Genomic DNA, 24,671 nt, shown 5'->3' with positions numbered 1-24,671 from the left:
TAAACTTTTCATTAATCTATAACATCCTTCTCGTGTCTTCTAAACTTTTAAAGTCTATTTTGTCTGATATTAGCAGCCACTCCTCTCTTTTGATTACTATTTGCATGGAATATCTTTGTGTCTTTGAAGGTGAGCCTTCTGTGGACAGCGTGTAGTTGGGTCCTGTGTTTTTATCTGTTCTGGCAATCTCTGTCTTTTGATTGGAGAGTTTAATCCATTTACATTTAAAGTAATTACAGATAAGGAGAGACTTCTGTCATTCTGGTATTGTTTTCTATATGTCTCATAACTTTTTGCTCACTTCCTGCAACACTCTCTTCTTTTGTGTTTGACTTTTTTTTTTTGTCATGGTATGTTTAAATTCCTCTCTCATTTTCTTTTGTGTATATTCTATACCTAATTTCTTTGTGGTTACCATGGAGATTACACTTCCCACCCTAAAGTGATAACCCTCTAATTTGAATTTATAACAGGTTAACTTCCAGTCACACACACAAACCCTGTTCTTTTATGGCTCTGTCCCTGCCCAGATACCACAAAATTGTATTTGATGCATTGTATGGCCCATGTCCTGTAGGCTCTGTTCACTTTTCTTCAATCTTTTTTCTTTCTCTTTGTCAGACTGGATCATTTCAATGATCTTATCTGTAAGTGTGCTGATTCTTTCTTCTGCCTGTTCAAATCTGCCTCCGATTCTATCTCATGCATTTTTCACTTCAGTTGTTAATTTGAAGACTCAGAATTTCTTTTTGGTTTCTAGCTCTCTTTGTTGGTATTTCTGTTTTGTTCGCACTTCATTTTCTTGACTCTTTCTCCATCTCCCTTCAGTTCTTAAGCATGTTTCACACCGTTGTCTTAAAGTCTTTGTCTAATAGATCTGCCATTAAGTCTTTTCTTCAGGGACAGTTTCTGTTGATTTATTTTTTCCCTTTAAATGAACCACACTTTACTGTTTGTTTCTTGTGATTTTTTTTGTTGAAAACTAGACATGTGAATCTAACAATGGGGTAAACTCTGAAAATCAGATTCTCCCCGCTTCCCCAAGGTCTGCTTATTGGTTTTGTTAGGGTTTTGTAATTGACTTGTGTATTGGTTTTGCTTTTTTGAGTAGACTGTCTCTGCGCCAAAGATCAACCTGAGGTATAAACTTAAAATCTTCTCAGTTCTTTTCTGAGCCTTACCTGGACATACACAGTCACTTCCTAATTTGCCCCACATACACAGTTGGTTTGGAGTGTCCCAGTCCTTAACTTCTGGCCCCTGAAAGGGGGAAACTCCCAGATGAAAAGTGAAGGGGAGAAAAAAGGGCACTGACCCTTTAAATGCCTCGGAGGCTACTTCAGCTGGAGAGGGAGAGCTGATGTCACTGGCTGCCCTCCTCAGCAAGCACAGCACCCCAGTATTTGCAGAACAGAGTCCTCACCCACCCCGGCCCCCACACACTGTGCAAGCTGCTCCACGAACAGGTGCTCAGCTGCCTGCCACAGGGCTGGGCTCAAAGTGACCAAAACTAACCGCAGTTTACCATCCAAGCCCTCCCCTGGGAGCTGCGAGCCTTCAGTAGGCTCCAGAGTTCCAAAATGGTTAGGTCAGATTGTGCCAGGGCAACCGCCGTCCAGGTGGGGAGACAGATTCTGGGTGCTTCCCAATCCACCATCTTCCCAGAATCTGCCTACGTGATTCTGAGCGCCTCTTCTGTGTGGGGAGCTGCACAAGGCTCCAGCGTATAAAGACAAAGAAAACACTCTCTTATTTCAAGAAGACAATGAGCCGGCAAGTAGGCAAGGATGACTTTGGAGGTGGTCAAACCAGTTTGCCCCGGGCTCTGGCACCTGCGGCTGTACGCGCGCGTGCAGTCATGCGCAGGCCCGCGGCCGTGCGCGCACCCGCGGCCGTGCGTGTGTGGCTGTGCGTGCGCCTGCGACTGTGTGTGCGTGCGTGCGGCTGTGCGTGTGTGCTGTTGTGTGTGTGCCTGCGGCTGTGTGCGCGCCTGCGTCTGTGCACGCACCTGCAGATGTGTGCGCACCTGAGCAGCAGCAGCCTGGCCTCCCCCAAGCCCCACATAGGGGTAAGGCACTGAGCCTCGGGCTCCTGATCTGGAGAGTGGGATGATGGTAATGGTTGTGGAAATCCAGCAAGATGGCCAATGAAAACCTCTCCCACAGCGGTCAGCCGGTCAGCAGTGCTCAGGCAACACCTTCCTTCCCATCTCCATGGAAACAGCCCTCAACATCCTCAGAATCAGTCTCCCCCAAACCCAAAGATCTCATTTTCAAAATTAGAAGAGTAACTTCTCACAACTGATGATGGCTCCCTCCTGCCGTGGCCCCCGATGGGAACCACTGTGCGGAAGGACAGAAGTGTGCCCTGTGCCCATCAAGGGACAAACCAAATCTGCCAACGTGAAGTAAAACTTACAAGCTCAACAGGGGCTCCAACACATTCCCACTTGAAATGCACATTCCAGACCATCCATTCACTCATTCGTGTTAGGACCGGCCCCTCACACTTGGAGACCTGCACTGGCAATCATGACACACAGGAGAACAGTTAGGGCAGCCCGCGGGAACAACGTCAACCGTAAGGCAAGGCCTACTCACAACAAGGTGGATGACTCTCACACCTTGATGTAAAACAGAAAAGCCAGACGCAGAAAGGAATATACAGAGTGATTCCACAAATATCAAGTTCAAAAACAGGCAAAACCGGGGCGCCTGGGTGGCTCAGTCGTTAAGCGTCTGCCTTCGGCTCAGGTCATGATCCCGGGGTCCTGGGATCAAGCCCCGCATCGGGCTCCCTGCTCAGTGGGAAGCCTGCTTCTCCCTCTCCCACTCCCCCTGCTTGTGTTCCCTCTCTCGCTGTGTCTCTATCAATCAAATAAATAAAATCTTTTTTTTTAAGATTTTATTTATTTATTTGAGAGAGAGAATGAGATAGAGCATGAGAGGGGGGAAGGTCAGAGGGAGAAGCAGACTCCCCGCTGAGCAGGGAGCCCAATGCAGGACTCGATCCCAGGACTCCAGGTTCATGACCTGAGCTGAAGGCAGTCGCTTAACCAACTGAGGCCACCCAGGCGCCCTCAAATAAATAAAATCTTTAAAAAAAAAACAAAAAACAGGCAAAACCAGGGGCACCTGGGTGGCTCAGTCAGTTGAGTGTCCAACTCTTGATTTTAGCTCAGGTCGTGATCTCAGGGTCATGGAATCAAGCCCCACGATGGGCTCCGCACTCAATGGGTCATCTGCTTGGGATTCTCTCTCTCTCTCCCCCTCTGTTCCTCTTCCCACTCGTGCCCACTCTCTCTAAATAAATAAAATCTCTAAAAAAAAAAAACAGGGTGCCTGGGTGGCTCAGTTGGTTAAGCGACTGCCTTCGGCTCAGGTCATGATCCTGGAGTCCCAAGATCGAGTGCCACATCGGGCTCCCTGCTCAGCGGGGAGCCTGCTTCTCCCTCTGACCCTCTTTCCCCTCTCATGCTCTCTTTCATTCTCTCTCTCTCAAATAAGTAAATAAAATCTTAAAAAAACAACAACAACACAGGCAACCCAATATACGGTGTTAGCAATCAGGGTATGGCTACCAGGGAACAGAGGAGCACAAGAAGGCTCCAGGGGAAGGGGCTTCTACGACCCATTGCTGTTCTGTCTCCTGACTTGGGAGCAGTAGATGCAAGCAGTCTGGACAGTGAGAAACCCAGTTGTGGCGTTCACACACGAAGGCATGTGCTGTGCACTTATGGTCTGTGCACGCTGGTGGACATGTTCAGCTTAGAAAATAAAAATAGAAAATGTTGGTGAACAGGGTTTGATCGGCACAAGCTGTTCTGAACTAGAAGCCAAGAGCATTTTGCCTGCACACCGTGCCTGAATCCATTTTGCCTGCATGCTGTGCCTGAATCCTAGCACACCACATCCTGAAGAACGCCCACTGAGGCTCGAGAGTGAGCCTCATTGCACACAGCCTCAGCGGGTCCAGGAGGGCTGTCCTCGGATGCCACCGCCTCTACCCTCAGATGCTGCCGCCTCTGCAATTAGAGGTGGACAGGCAGAGGGTGCATGGGAAGCGGAAAGTACCAAAGGCTCTGGTGGCTGATCTGGACACAAATGGTACAGGTTGATAAGCTTTAGAACAGATGCAGAGCAACCAGGCTTCAGCAAGCATTCCCATCCATTCTGCTGCATGGCCCACTTAAAATAAGATGACATATTGTGAGCTCTGGATCACCAGCCTCCCCCACCCCTTTGCAGGCTACCTGTGGTTACCTGGGCATCCCTCCACCCAGCTCCCCAGCCTGCAGCGTCCATAAAAGAAGGTCAGAGCAAACAGCAGGGCAAAGACCCCAAATGGGGTCCTGTTGCTGCGTGTCTTTGGCACCTCCTATTTACTATAATCTAAACTTCCCTTCCTTCAATACATGTAGATTAAGAGCCAGCTTAAAAAACCTGCAATAATAATTTTTAAAAGCTTGTATTCCTGATCAGCTCTGTACCCTCAGAGCCTAGCACAGCATCAGAGCTCAGTGATTATTTCTTCGGTGATTTAACATAGTGCTCTACGGTTTACAATTCTAAGTAAAGCAACATATACAACATACATATTTCTCACTCTGTATCTAAAAGGCTAACATTTACTAAGGACTTACCATATGCCACACATTGTTCTAAGCAAGACACAGGTGAATACACATGGATTCTTCCCCACGGAATTTTCACAACCCTAGGGGGTGAGCGTTCTTATTATGCCCCCTTCCCCGCTGTGCAGATGAGATTGTAGCGGAGTAAGCTACGTTACTTCCCACAATCACGGTCAACTATCCTGTCTGAGCCCTCTGCTACTGACTGAATGTTTGTGTCCCCCCACAATTCATGTCGAAACCTAACCCCCAAGGTGATGGCAACGGGAGGCGGGGCCTTTGGAGGTGGTTAGGCCATGAGAGGGGAGCCCCCATGCTGGGGTCAGTGCCCTTAGGAAAGAGACCCCAAGAGCGCCCTCGCCCTTCCCCTACGTGAGGACCCAGCAAGAAGCCACCAGCTGTGAAGCAGGAAGGGGCCTCCCTGACACCAAATCTGCCGGCACCTTGATCTTGGACTCCCGGCCTCCAGAAGTGTGAGAACTACATGTGCATTGTTGATGAGCGGCCGGCCCGTGGGACTCTGTTAGAGCAACCTGAACGGACTGATACCTTCCAACATCTCCGTATTTTCTCATTTTCCCACTATGGACATGCATTTCTCATCAAATCCTGCTTCAAAATAATGGTTTGTTTTTTAAAGATTTTATTTATTTGATAGAGAGAGACTGTGAGAGAGGGAACACAAGCAGGGGGAGTGGGAGAGCGAGAAACAGGCCTCCCACTGAGCAGGGAGCCCGATGCGGGGCTCGATCCCAGGACCCTGGGATCATGACCTGAGCCAAAGGCAGACACTTAACGACTGAGCTACCCAGGTGCCCCCAAAATAATGGTTTAAAAAGCACAAACAATACCACGTTGGAAAGGATGTGCAGTGGATGGAACCACCTTGCATCACATGCGGGGTCGCAAAATGATATAACCATTGTGGAAAACTGGCGGTTCTGAATAGTTACAAATGCACCAATGACACAGCAGTCCTACCCCTAGACGCTTACCCAAAACACACATGGGTCCACAAAAAGGCTCGTGCAGATGTGCTCGAAGTTTTATTCACCATGGCCAAAAACGGAAAACAAACCCCATGTCCCTGAAAAATCAAATGGTGGCACAGTCACACAAAGGGAGACACGCAATTAAAATGAACGAGATTCTAATACACACAATAACGTGGGTGAGACTTGAAACCATGCAGAGCCAAAGAAGCCAGACACAAGAGACCACATCGCGCCTCATTCCACTTACATGAAATTCTAGAAGCAGCAAACTAAGCTGTGGTGATGGAAATCAGCGTAAGAGTTGCCGATGGGTATGCAGGACCCAGGCACGTGTATATATGTTATTATGTAAAATATACATACGTAAGAATTTTTAAGTATCTGTACATTTCCTCCTTTTTTGCAGGACATCCCCTGACTGTATATAGAATTTGATTTAAAAATACATTACAAAATTCATGGGCCCAACAGAGGCATCGTGGCTCATCGTAGGACAGACATAGAACACAGGGCAGAGAGGGTCACTGTCCTACGAGAGCAACATCTCCCCTTGCCCTTCGCGGGCGAACGTGCCATCCCTGCTTACTTCCCGTCTCCTGCTGCAGGGCTGGGGCTGTCACTCAGGGTGCAGTTGTCACTCATGGGAACAAGTTACGTCTTCCTGCCTCTGCACTCCCTAAGGCCACCTGTCTCATGCAGGCCCACAACGCGGATGCTGCACCATCTGTCAGGCTGCCATGAGTACCGGCTTCCAAGGGCTCTCACATGCTCAGCGGACGGGGACCACACATGCAGATGGGAACGATAATTCGTTTTCTGGCTGTGTTGGATTTACCGTTGAGGATTTTCTGTAGGATGGTGTCCTCCAGCCATGTCCACTCCCGGACTCCCCAGCTGATCACCACAATCCCAGGACTTTCAAGGATGCCCACATCCCTGCCTTCCACGCTGCCAGTGACAGGGCAGGAAAGGGGTGGTGTGGAACAAGGCTAGGTGTGGAACAAGGGACATCCCACTGGAATATGAAGATCTGTCCCTTTTCCCACAGGTGAGTGTGACCTCTCCTTGATCGGAGGCTAGAGAAGACAAACGTCGTTGGTGTGGGAGCAAGGGTGCGGCCACTCCCAGGAATGCCTGCCAAGTGAAGTGGAGTCTGCAAAGGAGATGGGGTAACTGTCCTGGACAGCCACAGGGCACACAGGGCAAAGGACAGCCACCACCACCCCACCACCTTCGGGTGCTTTCCACGGGAGGTGTGACAGTGTTAGAACACAGAAGGGCAGGCAGAGGCCAGGCACACACACACTTGCACACATGCGCACACACACACACACACACCACTCAAACTGTGAATGAGGAGCAGACTGGATGATCCCAGCAGGTGGGGGTACAGAGGGTCAGTGTGCCCTGAAAGGGAAAGATGGAGATCAGCCATTCTCAAGCACCAGAAGGACTTGGAAAACTCCCAAGGAAGATACCCCAACGTGTGGGGCCCCTGAGGAAGGCCGCTAACATATCTTTATTCACTAACCCTGTGGACCTGGCCCCAGGCCAAGTGTGGTATTGGGGAGGCACCGTCAGGAGCCCAAGTCAGTCTCTGGGGGGACGGAAGCACTCTAGTCCTCATCCAACAGCAGCTTAGATCTCTCCATCCTGCTGCGGATAAAGTAGCCCCCACCCCAAAATGCAGCCCAGCCCACAGAGGCAGGAAGGGCAGCCTCTCACCCTCCCACGGACCCCCCTCCTTCGATGCCCCCTCTCTACCTCATCCATTGCTCCCTCTGCCTGTTCATTCCCAGGAGGAGGCCACGCACATGCCACGTTTAAAAAAGTGTTCCCACTGGGGTGCGTGGCTGGCTCAGGCGGTGGGGTGTGGTGTGACTCTTAATCTTGGGGTGGTGAGTTCAAGCCCCACGCTGGATGTAGAGATTACTTAAAAGTAAAATCTTAAAAAAAAAAAAATGTTTTTAACAAAAAATTAAAGTGTTCCCACCAACATCCTCTCCCTGTTCCAGGTCCCAGGCCGGGCTCCCACCCCACACCATCCCTTCATAGTGGCAGTGACCACGGAGGGTGGGTACTGTAGGCTGTGTGCCCGTGGTGTGCCGCCACGGCCTCAGGGAGTTACTCGAACAGGCCAGCTCCCCAGCACGGACGCACAGTGTCAGAGGTACGTGGTGCCTGTGTGTCTGACGGGACATCGACCTTGGTCACTAGCCTAGGGTGGGGTCTGCCGGGGTTTTCCATTGCGGTTTTCCCTGTGATTAACAAACACCTCGGAGTATTCGAACCGTGCGGGATTCCTGCTGCCGCTCACACTTTTGCCCTCAGCACCGCTCAGACACCGGCGGTCTTGCCAGCAGCGACCACTGCTGTGGCGTTTGGGGTGATTTCGGGGCTCTGCCGCCCTACACTTACTAGCTGGAATTCTTCCGTCAGGAGGAACTGCCCTTCTCCACCAGCTGTTTGTTTTCGGTGATTCCATCAGCAGGGATTTATGCGTGTTTATGTTATGCTTGGGTTATAATCCAATTCTATCAACATTTATCATCTTCAAAGCGTTCCGGCTTCGGCCACTGGGAGGGCCTTCAGGTGGGCTCCTGGGTGCTTTCAACAGCGCCCGTCTCTTCTGAGCACTTCTTGTCTTCTGGTTCCACGAGATGCTCCGGCATTCTTCCCTGCCCCCACCCGGCATCAACCAGTTCTCCAGGGATCCCTGCTTTCTTATACTGGAAAACAGTGCTGAAAAGCCAAGATTTGGGTGCTGGGGGCGGGGAGTGCTCATGGAGAATGGACGTTAGTGTCGCTGAGCAAAAAGAGCTCGAACCCACACACACACTGACCGCAACACACGCACACGTCCATAATTCTGTGTACGCATGCACGGAAAGCAGATTCACACCGGCTCCTGACTGCAATCCGACACCACCCACCCCTCGCAGCCCTGCTCTTCCCTACTCGTAACTTCTTGCCCGACAGTGAGAAACCTGGCCCCTCGTCCACTGTGCACTTACGTGTTCATTCCAGCCTAGTGTGCACACCGCCTCAGTCCTGCTAACCCGTACTCCCGTGTGACACCAACTTACCTTCTATGGCACAGTATGTCCAGCTGGTCCTTTATGTCCTTCAACTTCTGCATCCAGTCAGAATACTGTGGTTCTTTCCTTCCCTACCCCCTAACGAGGGCTCGTTACTCCTCGGAGGAGAGGTAGCCTCATCTCTTTGCACGTCACCTCCCCCACATCCTGCCTGCTTTTCCCGGTCTGCCTTCATCTCTGCTCCTCCATTTCTAGTCCCCTTCTTCCCACCCCCACCGGTAACCCCCCAGTCCCTTCAGCTTCCGGTTCAGCCTTCCTGTATTGCTGTCGCGCAAACACGCTGATGCTGTGCATTTCCTTCAACCGCCACCCTTCTCACGTGCAGGCAGCCTGCCGTTGACACGCTTGCGCCCGCCCCCCTTCCACGCAACGTCCTGTTAGTAACGCTAACAGGACGGTTCACGGAGACCCTCCCGCCCCGCCACTGTTAGCACTGCACCTGATCACAGTGTGGGCACGCCGGAGATCCTGTCACCACTGTCCCGGGCATGGGGACTGGCACGGTTTCCAACGCTGCGGTGCCGAGTCATGCTCACCACCTTGTGGTGTGTATTTTCACACTGGTGGACGAGTATCCCAGGGGTAGATCCCAAGAAGCCGGGGTGCAGCTGTAGTTTCTCAGGTCTTGCCAGCTTCCCGCCAGAACTGTGTCGCTTTGCATTCCACCAGCGACATGGAGAGGGCCTGTTTTCCCCCAAGCCTCACCCACAGGGTGCTCCTGCTGTACGTCCGCTTCGGGGATCTGGTGAGAAATAGTACTCCATTGTCCTTTCATCCAGCATTCTTCTAGGTAGGAGTGAGTCTAGATGCTTTTTCATGTTGGAAAGTCGTTATTGTATCTTTTTGTAAATTAATTCATGTCCTTTCCCCACTTCACCTGGTTTTGGGTCCTATCTCTCATTTCTTTTAACAGCTCTTTAGAAGTCACAGGTTTCACAAAGGAACAAAGAGACAATGTGCTGCAAATTATTTTTCCTACCACTTTGTCAGTATTTACTTTGTTTCTAGTCTGTCCTGCCATGCAAAAAGTCTATCTGTATGTTGTCAAATTTATCAGTCCCTTTTCTTATTGCCTCTGGATCCCGAGTCATCGTTAGACTTGCCCTACATCGGTTAACAAGAAATCCATTGTGTGGTTCCATTTCTTTACTTCCTAACCACTTCGATTTCACTCTTGTGTATGGGCTGAGGTTGAATCTAATTTTTTTTTTCCAAATGACAATCCAGCCGTCCCAGCGCCATTAAAAAAAAAAAAATCCTCCTTACCCAGTGATCTGAGACACCGCCTTTTCATACACTCAACGTCCACATACACTGGGGCCACTCGGCAGATTCTTCCCACTCCGCTGGTCTGTTCATACACATGCCTGTGCCACAGTTGTAGATAGAGACCCACACATGTCAATGCGAGGAGAGTCAGTCCCCCTTGTCACTTCTCTGGCTTTTCTCCTGCTTCCCTGGCTATTTGTGTATGTTTGATTTTCCACATGAACTTCACTTGCCAACTCTGGAAAATAGCTAATATTTTTATGGGGATTACTTTAAATTTATAAAGTTAGGGCAAAGAGACATATTTATAAAGTTTAGCCATCCTACCCAAGAGCAGAGATGTCTTTCCAATTTGCTCAAGTCTATTTTAGGTTCTTCAAAGACTTTCGAAATTTTCATTATAGAGGTCTGCACATTTCTGGATTTCATTTCTAAGCAAACTCTTCTTTGTTGCTTTTGTAAATGGAATTCTTCTGTTATGTCTTCTGTTTATTGTTCATGTATACGAAAGCTATTTTTTGTTAATTTTGTATCCAGTTACTTCACTGACTTCCGGTGAGTTACATCATGGATTCTCTGGGGTTTTCCAGATACACCATCATGTCATCTACAAAAACAGATGGTTTTACTTCTTCACCAATTGTGATGCCTGTGATGGCCTCCCCTTGTGCAGTTGCACTGGATAAACCCCCCAGGGCGACGCCGGACAGAAGCGGGGCGGGCGCTCTCGCCCTGTTCCTGATCTCGGTGGAAATGCCTCTGGTCTCTTCCCACAGTGAGATGCAGGCTTTAGGCCGAAGGTGTAGAATTCCTGTTATCAGGCCAAGGATGTACCCTTCGGAAGTCTGCACGACAATGCCAACGTGCTTAACGCCACTGAATTGCATACCTGAACACGGCTAAAATGCCAGATCATATGTGTACTTCACCACGATCTGTTTAGGAAGTATCTCTCAATTCCCATTTTCTTGACTGTTTTTATCAAGAATAATTGAGTTTTGTAAAAGACTGGTATCTATGGAGATAAGTGTGTGAATTTTTTCCTCAGACGTGTTAATGTATTATATGAATAGATTTCCTAATTTCAAACCAACCTTACATTCTGAGGATAAATCCCCTTCATTCATGGGGTATTCTTACGTGGTGCTGGACGCCGGCTGCTAACATTTACTATGTTTGCACTGATATTCATCACTCATCCTGGTATATGGTGATTTTTTTCCTTTACACTGTCTTTAGCTGGTTTAAGTATCAACGTACACTTGCTTCCTAAAAAGAATTAGAAGTTTTCCTTCCTTTCCAACCCTGGAATATTCTAGGACACACTAGGACGCTCTGGTCTTTTGAAGTTTGGTAGAATTCCCTTATGATGACCTGGACCTGTGGTTTTTCTGGGGCAGTTCCTTAATAACTCTACCAGCGTGTGTCCCTACTTTTAACATCGTGCTATTCGTGTTGTGTGCGGTGACCCACTTTCCAACAAGCACCTACTTACATCTCTGGTACTGGCTTTACAGACCTCTGGATATTTCACTTTGTTAGGTTCAAAGCAAGTTTCACACCAGGAATCAACGGCTGAAATACAGGGATCCTGGGCACATGGCACCACGAGGACTGTGAGGACACTGCGCTATAGGGACCGTCAGCATAAGGAACATCACCACGCTGCGCCATAGGGACCGTGAGCATGCTGTATCATGGGGACCTCGAGCACACAGCGCTATAGGGACCGTGAGCATGCTGTATCACGGGGACCTCGAGCACACAGCGCTATAGGGACCGTGAGCATGCTGTATCATGGGGACCTCGAGCACACAGCACTATAGGGACCGTGAGCATGCTGTATCACGGGAACCTCAAGCACACTGCGCCACAGGGACTGGGAGCATGTTGCATCACGGGGACCTCTAGCACCCAGTGCTATAGGGACCATGAGTAGACTGCATCATGGGGACCTCGAGCACCCAGGGCTATAGGGGCCGTGAGCACGCTGCATCATGGGGACCTCGAGCACCCAGGGCTATAGGGACCGTGAGCACGCTGCATCATGGGGACCTCGAGCACCCAGTGCTATAGGGACCATGAGTAGACTGCATCATGGGGACCTCGAGCACCCAGGGCTATAGGGGCCGTGAGCACGCTGCATCATGGGGACCTCGAGCACACAGCGCTATAGGGACCGTGAGCAGGCTGCACCATAAGCCACACTCAATCTGGCAAGTTTAACTGGGCATACGGCCAGCATGTGGGGGGACCTGCTCTTTCTGCTCTCGGGGTCAGATAAAGAAAGCTGGAGAACAGAAGCAAACGATCACATGATCTTAAGTGAAGGACAGTGTCTTCCTTGTTTGCTTCGTAAAAAGAAGCTGAAAGCATGAAGTAGCACTTTGCACTGGTTCGTAAAAACCACTTCATTTTCTTTCATCAGCGTATTTCGTACAAGGAGCAGAGGCTCTGCACCAGTTGTCGGTGAGGTGGCTTTCCTGCTCTGCTGGTGTCCCCCGCTGACGGTCTGTGTGCCATCCCCTCAGCACACACCTGAGGATGACCGGCCCTGGAACTGCAGGCTCGCGGGAGCGTCTCCTTTGTCGTCACTGTCCCTGCACACGCTGACATACGCGAACCACCCAGCGGACACACAGGTACGGATCCCTGCCCCTGCAGGCCTGCCAGGCCCCCTCGCAGGCGCTTTCCCCTCCAGACATCTTCCTTCTCCCGGCAAGCCAGCAAAAAAGCAAAAACCAGAGGAGCCATGAAAACACCTTTATTATTCTAGTTTTTTCATTTCTTTGTCACGAAATTAGAACCAGCAAAGCATAATGCCAAATGTAGGGCTTGCAATTTTCTGCTTCAAAAACCGGCAAACCCCACTGAAAATCCTAAAAGTGCCACTTTGCTTCCATTTCACAGTAAAAAGCCAGGATTGGGGGGGGGGGGGGGAAACGGAACAGCTTCTGACGTGGAATCAGTCTCTGTGCACGCTGGCCTCCCATCGGGCTCCCATCCCCTCAGGGTGGCAGGGGTGATGGTCCTGCCCTCCAATCCCACACTGCCGTCCCCCCTTCCTAAAGAGACTCTTTCAAAGGTACACAGAGTGGAGAAAACCTTTCTGAATACAGTACAATACCCAGAAATCATAAATAAAAAGATGGGTAAATTTGGCTACCAAAAAAAAAAAAAAATCTGTACTAAAAAGCAAAACAGGGGCGCCTGGGTGGCTCAGTGATTAAGCGTCTATCTTTGGCTCAAGTCATGATCCCAGGGTCCTGGGATCGAGCCCCGCATCGGGCTCCCTGCTCGGCGGGAAGCCTGTTTCTCCCTCTCCCACTCCCCCTGCTTGTGTTCCCTCTCCCACTGTGTGTCTCTCTCTGTCAAATAAATAAATAAGATCTTTTAAAAAAATAAGTAAAGACTTTTTAAAAAAATAATAAAAATAAAAAGCAATCAACATTTCAAAAGCCAAAAGCCAAAAGGAGGGGCACCTGGGTGGCTCAGTCGGTTACGCGACTGACTTCGGCTCAGGTCATGATCCTGGGGTCCTGGGATGAAGCCCTCCACACTGGGCTCCCTGCCCAGCGGGGAGTCGGCTTCTACCTCCCCATCTGCTTGATGCTCCCCCTGCTTGTACTCTCTCTCTGTGTCAAACAAATAAATAAAATCTTAAAAAAAAAAGCCAAAAGGAAAAATGGAAAAAATTTGCAATTCATACAACAGATGAGAGGCTAGAGAGACCACTTTCAAATCAGTCCCCCACTCTCCCCAAAGTACACCAAAGAACCAGGCAAAGATTATTCACAGAGAGCTCAAGTAAAGGTGCTCTACCTCGCTTACCACCAGATAAATGTAAATTAAAACTGCAATAAAAACTTCTGCCTCTGACCACAGGGAGCACGATGGCCTTTCCATTATAACCAACCGGAAGAGCGTGGGTCAGCAGTTCCTACAAAAGGCCACATCCTCGAGGATCTGCACCTAGAAGTAACTCCTAACTGTGGCACAGGAAGAGCAACAACCTCCTGAGTCGAGGTGGAGACTGGAACTCAGGCAAGGCAGCTCAAATCTGGGCCAGAGCGCCTAAGAGAGAGGTCCTCACACATGGCTGCACCCCACGAGGCCAGGGAAAGTGAGTTCTGATGAAGAACAATCTCCATGCATCCCCTCCGGCCAGTGCATGGACTTCATTGAACTTGCAGGGTGTCCAGCAGGGACACCAGGTGGATGGCACCTCAGAGGTGGGACTACTCCAGATCCGTCCCCTAAGGAACTCAAAGGACTGGCTTCATCCACAGCGTGCCTGCCTACCAGAGCAAGTGAACTGTTCTTCAAAGGAATATAACAAATCTCAGCACTCCACCATGAAGACACCATGGCATCGGGCAGTCAATCAGAAACTTTCTAGATGTACTCAAGTCCCTGTACATGTCCTATAAGCAGAAAATAAACAGTCAACAGAAGCAGACCCCAAAGTGTCAAACACAAAGGAATTAGCAGAAAAGGAAAGCAATTATTCTAAACGGGCTCCAAATGTTCAAGGATTTTTTTTTTTTAGTGAACCATGAGTAGAAGAGAAATGGAAAACATTTTTTAAAAAGCAAAATAAAAAAAATACAAGATGATAATAAAAAGCAAACTTACAAAGATGAAAATTACAGTATCTTTTTTTCTTTTTTTTAAAGGTTTTATTTTTAAGTGTTCTCTATACCCAACATGGGGCTCGAACTCACAACCCCAAGATCAAGAGTCATAGGCTCCACTGGCTGAGCCAGCGGGGCCCTCGTGAAAATTACAGTATCTGATACAGAAAATACTCGGCCTTGGATTAACAGCAGCTGAGATGCCACAGAAGAAGAGATCAAGGAATGAAGGCATAGAAACAGAATGTACCCGAAATGAGGCACCAACAGAAAACAGCCTGAAGCAGAAGAGCTAAGGCTCGCCAACTGGGCTGTGTCCACACCCAACAGTCTGAAACACAAGAACCCGGACTGCAGACCGCACGAGGTGGGGAAAGAGAGATATCTGAAGAATAATAGCTGGAATTTCCAAATTTGATAAAAACTGCAAATCTACAGGTCTAACAAAGTCAACAAGCAGTAAACAGGATAAATACCCCCCCAAAGCTAATCATAATCAAATTACAGAAAACCACTGATGAAGAGAAAAATCTTAAAAGCAGCCAGAAAAAAAAAAAAAAAAAACGATGCATTTTCACTTATGTTGGGGGAAAAAAAAAGAGTGCATATCAGCCAAGAGATAGAAACCACACACATTATCTGGAAAAAGAAAAAAATCTAACATAAAGATCTACTGAATAGTAACAGGTTCTCCACTGAAGTGTAAACCGACTGCAGAGAAGAAAGGAATGTGAGGTCTGGGAGCAGCCACCACCTCCAGGGCTATGATGACAAGAGGGTCCTGGAAGGAACGAACGTGGAGAAGCACTGGACCTCGGCCACAGTCCTAGCATCCCACCAAGGCCAAGAGTTGAGCCTTGCTGGAAGATGCAGCTGCGATGTACCGGCTGGTGGACTTTGCTGGGGATCGAAAGCCTCCTGCCCCAAGACTTGTTGGGAAGCCGCTTGCTGGGGCACCAGCAAGACGGACCAACTAGGAGCTGAGGGTGCCAGGACACAAGCCGGAAGCCTCCCATGGGGTGCCATGCAGACCGGGAAGCTGCCCACTACCTGGGTGTCATGGATCAGCCCCCGTGCTCCCGCAGGCACATAGCCCAGGAGCCTGAAAAGAAAACACTGGAACCCGGAGCAGCAGCCAGTCCTCCGGCACTGAATCCCCAGCTCTCTCTACCGACCAAGCTTGCCATCGTGCCAAGACACAAAAAAGGACTTTACGGAGTCCAGCAGCAGGGTCACAGAGCCAGGCAAAGCAGGATGCCTGGGCCCTGGAGGCAACGCGTCAGTAACTGGCACAGAGGGAAACAGACCACTAGAGGAACTATCAGGCCGGGAGAGAAGGCAGGAACGCTGCTAACAAAATGAAGTCTTTTTTAAACTATCCACCTCGAACCATATCCAGTGAAAGTATCTGTCCAGAGTGAAGGCCACAGAAGCAGTCCATAGCCTTCCCAATACACGGTGCTGGGCAGGTGCATGTCCATAAAAGTGAGCTCACAATGGGTCAGGGACTTAAATGTAAAATGTAAAATCATGAAACTTTTAGAAGACTCGTAGGAGAAAACTTCTAGGATCTAAGTCTCAGCAGAGTTCTTAGACTTGATGCCAAAAGCACCACCATCAAAGGAAAAGCAGATAAACCGGATCCCAACAAATTTCAACACAATTTGCTCTGCTGAAGACCCTGCGTGAAGGAGATGAAAAGACCAATCACACGGCAGGAGAGTTTTGCAAACCACGTGTCTGGCAAAGAACTTTATACTAAAGGACTCTCACAACTCAGTAGTAAAGCACAGTCCATTAGAAAATGACAGCTGAGGGCCGGAAGGAGGGCACTTGTGGAATGAGCACTGCGTGACATACACAGCTGATGAATCACTAAACTCTACCCCGAAACTAGCAATGCACGTATTAACTGAATTTAAATTAAGAATTTAAAAAGAGAAAAGGAAAAGAAAATGACATGAGCCACGATCAGACATCTCACTGAGGACGCACAGAGGACATCCAAGCTCGTCCACAGATGGTCACCACCATTGCCATCAGGGAAATGAAAATTAGAGCCACAATAAGGTAACACTGCATACCCGTCAGATAGCTAAAATTAAAAACAGGGACACACCACTGGGGCGCCTGGGTGGCTCAGTCATTAAGCATCTGCTTTCAGCTCCGATCATGATCCCAGGGTCCTGGGATCGAGCCCCGCATCGGGCTCCCTGCTCAGCGGGAAGCCTGCTTCTCCCTCCCCACTCCCCCTGCTTGTGTTCCCTCTCTCGCTGTCACTCTCTCTGTCAAATACATAAATAAAATTAAAAAAAAAAAAAAAGAGAAAAACAGGAACACACCAAACGCTGGTGAAGATGCAGAGAAACTGGGTCAGCCACACCCAGGCAGTAGGGACATAAAATGGTACAGTCATTCGGGGAAACAGTGTGGTGCTGACAAAGCTACGTGTGCTCTATACTCCCCTCAGTTGCACTCCAGGGCTTCATCCCAGTGAAAGGGACACACGTTCACACACACACGCTCCCACAAATATCCACAGCAGCTTTATGGATGATCATCAAACACGGGAAACACCTCATGCCCACAGGCCACCATGAGGCACAGCGTGCAGGAGCCAGAACAAACAAGGAACTCACGCACACTGTGGAATGTTCCAGCAGCATTAACAAAGAATCAGCTGTTGACGAAACCCACAACTTGCACAGATCTTCAGAGAACTGTACTGAGAGAAAGAAGCCAACCTCAAAAGCTTGCACGCTGTATGGTCCCACCCATGTCGAATTCTTTTTTTTTTTTTTAAAGATTTTATTTATTTATTTGAGAGAGAGAATGAGATAGCAGGAGAGGGGAGAGGGTCAGAGGGAGAAGCAGACTCCCCGCCAAGCAGGGAGCCCGATGCGGGACCCGATCCCGGGACTCCAGGATCATGACCTGAGCCGAAGGCAGTCGCTCAACCAGCTGAGCCACCCAGGCGCCCCCCCATGTTGAATTCTTGAAAGCAGTGATGGCGGACACGGGGGACCGCTCAGCGGGGCAGGGCAGGCGGGAGGTGCGACGGCGACACTGGGCAGCCCGGGGGATGCAGGTGATGGGAACATCGATGCTGTCCCCTGACCACAGTGTTCACACGAATCCAGAGGTGAGAAAACACTACAGAGAGCGTACACCGCACACAGATGAGCACGTGCAGAATGGAGGAAATCCTGAGGAGGGATGTGAGGCCCATGTCCACCACCCAGCTGAGCCTCTCCTGTAATCACACAGTGAGGCGTCCTTGGGGAAAACGGTTGAGGAAGATGGGACCTCCTGGATTTTTTAATCTAACAGCTGCATGTTAATGCACAATTATGTCAAGATGAAAAGATCTGTAAAGCTAAAGTGAGGTAAAGTTGGCTTGTTTTTTTTTTAAGACTCCAGAGCAGGTGAGCTGCAGTAAAGTGCATCTACACAAAGGAATGAACAGCCCTGGAAACAGTAAATGTGTAGGAAAATGTTTTTTTCTCATTTCCAATCTCCTGAGAACACTGCCGTTCAGCAGCACTCCCTGCAACGGTAGAGACAGGCTCTCCCCAGGCGGCCCAGCGCAGTGGACACGGGCCGCACCGGGCCGCTGGGCACAGCAAACACGACCAGTAGGACTAAGGAAGTGAATTTCAATTCTCATTGGATTTTCATTACTTCGAGGGCGGAGCAAGACGGCGGAGGAGCAGGAGACCTGGATTTCGTCTGGTCTCAGGAATTCAGCTGAATAGGGATCAAACCATTCTGAACACCTACGAACTCAACAGGAGATCAAAGAGAAGAACAGTAACAACACTCTGAACAGAAAAGCGACCACTTTCTGGAAGGTAGGACGTGCGGAGACGTGAATCCGAGGCGATATTCGGGAGGATAGACGGCGGGGGAGGGGGCCTCCTTCGGCCGCTTCTGGCAAGTGCTAGAGCCGCGGAGCACAAAATCGGAACTTTTAGAAGCCGGCTCCGCTGAGGGACGTCGCTCCAGTGGCTGAGCGGGGGGTGGAACCCTCGCGGGACAGTGTGGTCTCAGGACCCTCAGGGTCACAGAAAGACCGGGGGAGCCTGAGTGCGGCAGAGCTCCCAGGGATCGGAGCGGGGAAGCCGGCTGCAGAGACGGAGCCGAGGCGCGGGCTCTCAGCTCGGGGTGGCCATAAACTGTGATCCGCGGCCCAGTCGGGCCACTGCTCCTCCAGCAGGGACCAAGCAAGCGGCAGATCCGGGGAGACTCCCCTTCCTTCCCGGGAGGAGCGGTGCGGGAGCACACCGCAGGGATCTGCTGGGTTTGGAGACTCCACACGGGGTCGGGGGCCAGAGACAGAAACGCTCGGTCACGGGCCGGGTGACCACAGAGTGCGGCCGGAGACCGGGGAGACGGGAGTGACTGCTGTTCTCTGGGGGCGCACTGAGGAGCGGGGCCCCAAGTTCTCGGCTCCTCCGGGCAGAGACTGGGAGGCCACCATTTTCACCCTGGTCCCCCAAAGCTGCACCGAGAGCTTGCAGGGAACAAAAGCTCCTGAGAGCAAACCCGAGCAGCTTGCTTAGCCCGGACCGACAAGGGCGGGGCAATTCCGCCTCCGGCAAAGACATTTGGGAACCACGGCAACAGGTCCCTCCCCCAGAAGATCAGCCCGAACAGCCAGCAAGCCAAGACCAAGTTTACCGATCAAGGAAAACGGGAGAACTCCAGCGCTAGGGGAAAACTGCACATAGAATTCATGGCTTTTTTTACCATGATTCATTAGTTTTTTTCAAAGTTAATTTTTTTAACTTTTTTTTATTTTTCTTTTTCCCTTTTTCAACCAATATCTTATCAATCCCTTTTTTTAAAAAAATATTTTTTATTTTTCATTTTTAGAATCATATTTTATCCCTTTATAGTAGTTACCCTTATTTTTGGCTTTATATGTATAAATTGCTCTCTTAAAATTGTGAGATACAGTTCTTCTAACAGATCAAAATATACCCTAAATCACTAGTGTATGGCTTTGTTCTAGCCTCCTGTCTGATCACAGTCTCTACCTTTTTTTTCTTTCGTTTTTCTTTTTTTAAATCTTCTTTCTTTTTTCAAACAACTTCTTATCAATCCTTTTATAAAACCTTTCATAACCTTCATCTTTAGTCATCTTCCATTCCTTCATTGTATCAACCCTTATTTTGTACATATATGTCTTTCTTCCTTTAAAATTTTAGGAGGTACTTTTTTCTAACAGACCAAAATACACCCAAAATCTAGTGTGTGGCACTGATCTATGCACTAGCCTGATATTTGATATTCTTTTTTTTTTTGTATTGTCCTGTTTTTGTTTTTATCTTTTTTTTTCTTTCTTTTCTCTTTCTTTTTTCTTTCTTTCCCTTTCTTTTCCCCTGGTTTCAGGTCTTTTCTGATTTGTTTAGAGTATATTTGCTGGGGACGTTGTTAACCTGGTAGCATTCTGTTCTCTCATTCATCTGTTCTCCTCTGGACAAAATGACAAGACGAAAAAAATCACCTCAACAAAAAGAACAAGAGGTACTACCGTCAGCCAGGGACCTACTCAATACGTACATTAGTACGATGTCGGACCTAGAGTTCAGAGTCATGACTTTAAAGATACTAGCTGGGCTTGAAAAAAGCGTGGAAGTTATTAGAGAAACCCTTTCTGGAGAAATAAAAGAACTAAAATCTAACCAAGTCGAAATCAAAAAGGCTATTAATGAGGTGCAATCAAAAATGGGGGCACTAACTGCTAGGATAAATGAGGCAGAAGAGAGAATCAGTGATATAGAAGACCAAATGATGGAAAATAAAGAGGCTGAGAAAGAGAGAAACAACTACAGGATCACGAGGGCAGAATTCGAGAGATAAGCGATACGATAAGACGAAACAACATTAGAATAATTGGGATCCCAGAAGAAGAAGAAAGAGAGAGAGGGGCAGAAGGTATATTGGAGCAAATTATAGCAGAGAACTTCCCTAATGTGGGGAAGGAAACAGGCATCAAAATCCAGGAGGCACAGAGAACCCCTCTCAAAATCAATAAAAATAGGTCAACACCCCGACATCTAATAGTAAAACTTACAAGTCTCAGAGACAAAGAGAAAATCCTAAGGCAGCTCGGGAGAAGAGATCTGTAACCTACAATGGTAGAAACATTAGACTGGCAACAGACCTATCCACAGAGACCTGGCAGGCCAGAAAGGACTGGCATGATATCTTCAGAGCATTAAACGAGAAAAATATGCAGCCAAGAATACTATATCCAGCTAGGCTCTCATTGAAAATTGAAGGAGAGATAAAAAGCTTCCAGGACAAACAAAAACTAAAGGAATTTGCAAACACGAAACCAGCCCTCCAAGAAATATTGAAAGGGGTCCTCTAAGCAAAGATAGAGCCTAAAAGCAGCACAGATCAGAAAGGAACACAGACAATATACAGTAACAGTCACCTTACAGGCAATACAATGGCACTAAATTCATACCTTTCAACAGTTACCCTGAATGTAAATGGGCCAAATGCCCCAATCAAAAGACACAGGCTATTAGATTGGATTAAAAAACAAGACCCATCGATATGCTGTCTGCAAGACTCATTTTAGACCCAAAGACACCCCCAGATTGAAAGTGAGGGGGTGCAAAACCACTTACCATGCTAACGGACACCAAAAGAAAGCTGGGGTGGCAATCCTTATATCAGACTAATTAGATTTTAAAACAAAGACTGTAATAAGAGATGAGGAAGGACACTATATCCTACTTAAAGGGTCTATCCAACAAGAAGATCTAACAATTGTAAATATCTATGCCCCGAACGTGGGAGCAGCCAATTATATAAGGCAATTAATAACAAAAGCGAAGAAACACATTGACAATACAATAATTGTGGGGGACTTTAACAGCCCCCTGACTGAAATGGACAGATCATCTAAGCAAAAGATCAACAAGGAAATAAAGACTTTAAACGACACACTGGACCAAATGGACTTCACAGACATATTCAGAACATTCCATCCCAAAGCAACGGGATACACATTCTTCTCTAGTGCCCATGGAACATTCTCCAGAATTGATCACATCCTAGGTCACAAATCAGGTCTCAACCGGTACCAAAAGATTGGGATTATTCCCTGCATATTTTCAGACCACAATGCTTTGAAACTAGAACTCAATCACAAGAGGAAAGTCGGAAAGAACTCAAATACATGGAGGCTAAAGAGCATCCTACTAAAGAATGAATGGGTCAACCAGGAAATTAAGGAAGAATTAAAAAAATTCATGGAAACCAATGAAAATGAAAACACAACTGTTCAAAATCTTTGGGATACAGCAAAGGCAGTCCTGAGAGGAAAGTGTATAGCAATACAAGCCTTTCTCAAGAAACAAGAAAGGTCTCAAATACACAACCTAACCCTACACCTAAAGGAGCTGGAGAAAGAACAGCAAAGAAAGCCTAAACCCAGCAGAAGAGAAATAATCAAGATCAGAGCAGAAATCAATGAAATAGAAACCAAAAGAACAGTAGAACAGATCAACGAAACTAGCTGGTTCTTTGAAAGAATTAACAAGATTGATAAACCCCTGGCCAGACTTATCAAAAAGAAAAGAGAAAGGACCCAAATCAACAAAATCATGAATGAAAGAGGAGAGATCACAACCAACACCAAAGAAATACAAACAATTATAAGAACATATTATGAGCAACTCTATGCCAGCAAATTAGATAACCTGCAAGAAATGGGTGCATTCCTAGAGATGTATCAACTAACAAAACTGAACCAAGAAGAAATAGAAAACCTGAACAGACCTATAACCACTAAGGAAATTGAAGCAATCATCAAAAATCTCCCAACAAACAAAAGCCCAGGGCCAGATGGCTTCCCAGGGGAATTCTATCAGACATTTAAAGAAGAATTAATACCTAGTCTCCTGAAACTGTTCCAAAAAATAGAAATGGAAGGAAAACTTCCAAACTCATTTTATGAAGCCACCATTACCTTGATCCCCAAACCAGACAAAGACCCCATCAAAAAGGAGAATTACAGACCCATATCCTTGATGAACATGGATGCAAAAATTCTCACCAAAATACTAGCCAACAGGATCCAACAGTACATTAAAAGGATTATTTATTCACCATGACCAAGTGGGATTTATCCCTGGGCTGCAAGGCTGGTTCAACATCCGCAAATCGATCAACGTGATACAATACATCAACAAAAGAAAGAACAAGAATCATATGATCCTCTCAATAGATGCAGAAAAAGCATTTGACAAAGTACAGCATCCTTTCTTGATCAAAACTCTTCAGAGTATAGGGATAGAGGGTACATACCTCAATATCATAAAAGCCATCTATGAAAAACCTACAGCGAATATCATTCTCAATGGGGAAAAGCTGAGAACTTCTCCCCTAAGGTCAGGAACGCGGCAGGGATGTCCACTCTCACCATTGCTATTCAACATAGTATTAGAAGTCCTAGCCACAGCAATCAGACAACAAAAAGAAATCAAAGGCATCCAAATCGGCAAAGAGGAAGTCAAACTCTCACTCTTTGCAGATGATATGATACTGTGTGTGGAAAACCCAAAAGACTCCACCCCAAAACTGCTAGAACTCATACAGGAATTCAGTAAAGTAGCAGGCTATAAAATCAATGCACAGAAATCAGTGGCATTCCTATACACCAACAACAAGACAGAAGAGAGACAAATCAAGGAGTCGATCCCATTTACAATTGCACCCAAAACCATAAGATATCTAGGAATAAATTTAACCAAAGAGGCAAAGGATCTGTACTCAGAAAACTATAAAATACTCATGAAAGAAATTGAAGACGACACAAAGAAATGGAAAAACGTTCCATGCTCATGGATTGGAAGAACAAACATTGTGAAGATGTCAATGCTACCTAGAGCAATCTACACAGTCAATGCAATCCCCATCAAAATACCATCCACTTTTTTCAAAGAAATGGAACAAATAATCCTAAAATTTGTATGGAACCAGAAGAGACCCCGAATAGCCAGAGGAATATTGAAAAAGAAAAGCAAAGCTGGCGGCATCACAATTCCGGACTTCCAGCTCTATTACAAAGCTGTCATCATCAAGACAGTATGGTACTGGCACAAAAAGACACATAGATCGATGGAACAGAATAGAGAGCCCAGAAATGGACCCTCAACTCTATGGTCAACTCATCTTTGACAAAGCAGGAAAGAATGTCCAATGGCAAAAAGACAGTCTCTTCAACAAATGGTGTTGGGAAAACTGGACAGCCACATGCAGAAGAATGAAACTGGACCATTTCCTTACACCACACACAAAAATAAGACTCCAAATGGCTGAAAGACCTAAACGTGAGACAGGAGTCCATCAAAATCCTAAAGGAGAACACAGGCAGCAACCTCTTCGACCTCAGCCACAGCAACTTCTTCCTAGAAACATCGCCAAAGGCAAGGGAAGCAAGGGCAAAAATGAACTATTGGGATTTCATCAAGATAAAAAGCTTTTGCAGAGCAAAAGAAACAGTCCACAAAACCAAAAGACAACCGACAGAATGGGAGAAAATATCTGCAAATGACATATCAGATAAAGGGCTAGTATCCAAAATCTATAAAGAACTTATCAAACTCAACACCCAAAGAACAAATGATCCAATCAAGAAATGGGCAGCAGACATGAACAGACATTTTTCCAAAGAAGACATCCAAATGGCCAACAGACACATGAAAAAGTGCTCCACATCGCTCGGCATCAGGGAAATCCAAATCAAAACCTCCATGAGATACCACCTCACACCCGTTAGAATGGCTAAAATTAACAAGTCAGGGAACGACAGATGTTGGCGGGGATGTGGAGAAAGGGGAACCCTCCTACACTGTTGGTGGGAATGCAAGCTGCTGCAGCCACTCTGGAAAACAGTATGGAGGTTCCTCAAACAGTTGAAAATAGAGCTACCATACGATCCAGCAATTGCACTCCTGGGTATTTACCACAAAGATACAAGTGTAGTGATCCGAAGGGGTACGTGCACCCCAATGTTTAT

This window comes from Eumetopias jubatus, unplaced genomic scaffold, assembly GCF_037043125.1.
Source record: "Eumetopias jubatus isolate StellerSeaLion01/CBP00866 unplaced genomic scaffold, mEumJub1_p1.0 scaffold_1, whole genome shotgun sequence".
In the NCBI taxonomy this organism is placed as follows: domain Eukaryota; kingdom Metazoa; phylum Chordata; class Mammalia; order Carnivora; family Otariidae; genus Eumetopias; species Eumetopias jubatus.
Note: the sequence above shows the minus strand (reverse complement) of the source record.